This window comes from Sarcophilus harrisii, chromosome 3 (assembly GCF_902635505.1).
Source record: "Sarcophilus harrisii chromosome 3, mSarHar1.11, whole genome shotgun sequence".
Classification (NCBI taxonomy): domain Eukaryota; kingdom Metazoa; phylum Chordata; class Mammalia; order Dasyuromorphia; family Dasyuridae; genus Sarcophilus; species Sarcophilus harrisii.
Window position 1 is genome coordinate 231,382,320 of NC_045428.1, and position 4,608 is coordinate 231,386,927.

Sequence of the window (4,608 nt, forward strand, 5' to 3'; positions counted from 1 at the left end):
TTAATTAAGCAGAGTTATGAAACTACACAATGATGAAAAAAATTTGAGAACAACAATAAAAAATGAATGCTACTGCTAAATTACAAAGTACAGGCTTGTTCCCAAAGAAAATTCCCTCATCTTCTTGTCCTTTGCATAAATGGAAGGTTCATGTGGTAGCTGATTATATCATATTATTTCAATGTGTTGATTAATTTTACTGATTTATTCCTCTTTATATTTCTATATACATGTCTTTATGCTTGTTTTAAAAATTATTTATTTAAAGGTATGATTTTTTGGTTTTTTTGTTTTGTTTTGTTTTGTTTTTTGCTGAGGCAATTGGGGTTAAGTGACTTGCCCAGGGTCACACAGCTAGGAAGTGTTAAGTGACTGAGGTCAAATTTGAACTCCTGACTTCAGGGCTGGTGCTCTATCCATTGCACCATGTAGCTGCCCCAAGATATGATTTTTCTAAGGTGTGATTTAGGGGATGTAAAAAACAGTATCAAAATTAGTTACTTAAATTAATTGAAAAACAGATAATGGATAAAAAAATTAAGGGTTGAAAAGGCAAGATCAACAATACTTTTAAGGAGGACAAGAGACTCAAGAACAGTATAAAATTGACCTGCTTCATCAGTGGATCAAATTGGGGAAGGAAGGATAATGTAACTAATGATGGGAAGTTAATAATGGGCCTGGGGAAAAAAAAACCTGAGGGACTGAGGGTTTGGATATTACAATATGAAACAATTTAGAGTTTTAAGGCAGGAGAGGTAGAATGACACTGGATCGGGATCAGAATTCTCCCTGAGCCAAGAGTAATAGACTTTCTGGTTTATAGCTTCAGGTGAGATGAAAAGCAAGATCCTTTTCTGACAATATGACTTCCATTGCCTGTGAAGGGTGTCCCCAAGGATCTAGGTCAGGTCAACTTCCTTCTGTGCCAGAACAAAGCAACTCCCACTTCATCCATATTCTCCCAATTTTGATGTAGAGAACCTCTGGTGCAAAGAGGAACAACTTTCCCTTTGACTTCAGGCATTCCCTTTCCTTCTGCCTATTTTCCTTGAAGAAAAAGGAATAAGAAATCTGGTTTCTCTCTCCTGCTGTACAGTCTCCTACCAAACCTCCAACTTTTGCAAGGAAGAAATGGAGCCTCCCCTCTGACAATCTATTATGTTTCTTTCATCTATCCTTCTTTTATCCAGTCCAAACTCTAGTTTGCTTTGGGAAGAAAAGTAGTATTTTTGACTCGATGATGAACATGTTCACACATGGTCATAACCTACACATCTCAGTGATTCTGAACCTCCTGTAGTATGTAGAATCATACAAATTCTACTACACATCCCTCACAATGTAATTCCTTGTATTTATTCCCCTGAACCATCTCACCCCAAGTTCAATCAAATAGCACTCTTCCCTTCCATTATGCCCTCTGGAAAGCCTATTTCTTAGGAAACAAACTTTCCTTCATCCTTAATATTTTCCTCTCTCACTTCTATTTTTTAATTGTTATTGATAAAAAAACAAAACAAAACAAAAAAAAAAAAAAAAAAAAAAAAAACAAGGTTCCCCCTTAATGACAGCATTTTCACTTATTCCACTCTGCTCAATGGTCAAACAGAGAATTGGAATACTCTGTTCCACACTTTGCTACTTCCAGGTTCTCTTCCTACTTCCATCTTTTAATAATCTCTCTTGAGATTCATGCTATTCATTCCTACCACCAAATTGAAATTCCTACCACCTACAGAAATCGAGGTCACTCCCTTTCCTTCTTCATTGAGTTCATACATGAATCATAATTTTTTTTTTTCTCCCCAGGTGCCACTAGGAAACTCTAGCATAAATAGTGACTCTTCCTTGAACACCCTAACTACTCATTCAGACCATATACTTCCTATACTCTTCCATCGTACTTTAGTCACACATAATGATGGTCATATTCTTTTTTTTTAATAACTTTTTATTGACAAAACCCATGCCAGGGTAATTTTTTACAGCATTATCCCTTGCACTTACTTCTGTTCCGATTTTTCCCCTCCCTCCCTCCACCCTCTCCCCCAAATGGCAAGCAGTCCTATATATGTTAAATAGGTTACAGTAGATCATGGATACAATATATGTGTGCAGAACCGAACAGTTCTCTTGTTGCTCAGGGAGAATAGGATTTAGAAGGTATAAATAACCCGGGAAGAAGAACAAAAATGCAAGCAGTTTACATTCATTTCCTAGTGTTCTTTCTTTGGGTGTAGCTGCTTCTGTCCATCCTTGATCAATTGAAACTAAGTTAAATCTTCTCTTTGTTGAAGAAATCCACTTCTGATGGTCATATTCTTTATCTTATCCCTCATAAATGTGCTTCGTTTACATTCAAGAATTCCAAAATCCTCTTATCCAATTATCATCTGTTGGCTTCCTACCTCTCTCTTCGCAGCCCCTTATGAGACCCTATTCTTCATCTATAATGTGATTTCTAATCCCTTGATTCAATCAATTCTCTCCCAAACCACCTGCACTATACTATCTTCACTCACTTTTTTCCCCATCTTGACCCCTGGAGGAACCAAATCAACTCTACATTGTTCTGTCTTAAATTTATCATATCATTAATTATACCCTGCCCACATCTCTCAGCCTTAGATTACTTCTACTATTTGCTGTCTTTGTTCCTATATAAGTCTGGAAAAGATAAAGAAAATTACACAATCATTCTTTCTAGGTTCACTGCAAATTTATGTTATACAACCTTAACTGGGCTCTCACTGCTACTAACTAGGTGGTCTTATCAGCTCACAATCCCACTTTCCAAAATGATTCATTCAGTCTTTTCAATCCTCCTCAATCATTCTATGGTTCTCTTTCTTTCCCTTAACTGAGAGCTTTGGCTCATATTTAACAGAAAAAAATTTGAGGTCTTCATTGAGAGCTCCTTTTTCCCTCTTCTTTATCACTCAGATGCCTTCAGCCACCATCTCATCATACCTGTCTCATATAATGTTAACCACTAATGCTAACCACTTTATCTGTTCAAGTAATCCCATTCTATCTCATTTCTGGCAACAGATTGCCCAGTTTGTCATTCCAACTCTCATTTATCTTCAATTTTTTCGTCTGTTGGTTTATTCTGTATTGCCTGCAAACAAATTCCATCCTCAAAAAACCTTCACTTGATCTTTCCATTGTCACTACCATCCCTGTCTCTTCTACTCTTTGCAGCTAAACAACTTGAAAAAGCTACCTTCTACAGGTACTTCCACTACTCTCTCTCCTCTTATTCTCCTTAATCCATTAAAACCTAGCTTCTGACTTCATCATTTCACAAAAGCCTTCTCCAAAGTCACCAAATCTATCCTTGACTTCTCTCCAGCTTTTCACACAATGGATCATCCTCTCCTTTTTTATATTCTCATCCCTCTAAGCTTTCAAGATGATACTTCCTTCTAGTTATCCTCCTACATATCTGATTGTTCCTTCTCAGAATCCTTTGGTTGATCCTCATCCAGATGACTCTCTTTAAACATAGATGTCCTGTCAGGGTTTTGTCCTGGGTCTTCACCCTCTACACTACTTCATTTGGTGTCTCATTAGCTCCCATGATTTTGGCCATCAATTAATTGGATCAAAATATTTCAATTTAGAAGAATAAAATCTTGCTTTCTATGATTAGATTGCCTATTAGATATTTTCTGTTATTTCAGCAAATAAAATTCAGTACCACCTCTAAGGAAATACATAAAGAACTAAAAGTCTCATTCTTCATTAGATTCAAATAACTGATCTTAAACCCTACACTTCAGTCCCATTGTCTTTATATTGTTCTCAACATATTGAGATAGGTTATTTCATTTTCAAGCAAAAGAATACTGTGATTCTCCACAAGACACTTAAATCCCACTCATCTCTCTAATAACCTTCATCTATTAGAAAATGAAACTTCTACCTTATATCAGATTGCAGCCTAAAAGAATGATCCTACAAATGCCACAGGAATAGCACAATATAATCCAACAGAATCCATGAGTGTGAATTCTGCAGGAAAAAATACAATATAATTGCTATGTAGTAATATTTATGAATGCTTGATATGTTCCTTCAAAACATTTTTTAAAATATTCAACATAATTTATTCCAATTTCTTATTTTTTAATTTGATAGATTTCATTCAGTGTATAAAAATAAAGTTGCCATTACAAAAGGAGCTGCTATAAACATTTTTGCACATGTGGGTCCTTTTCTCTCTTTTATGGTCTCTTTGGGATACAGATCTAGTAGTGACACTGTTAGATCAAAGTTACACACAGTTATAAATTTCTCTCCAGAATGGTTGGATCAATACATAACTCTATCAACAATGCACTAGTGTTCCAGTTTTCCCATATCCCTTCCAATATTTATTATCTTTTTCTGTCATATTAGCCAATCTAATGGGTATGAAGTGGTTCTTCAGAGTTGTCTTAATTTGCATTTTCTAATCAATAATGATTTGAAGTATTTTTTTCATATGACTAGAAGTGGCTTTACAGAAAAGTATCTATTCATGTCCTTTAACCATTTGTCAACTGGGGAATGACTTGTATTCTTATGAATTTGAGTCAGCTCACTATATATTTTAGAAAT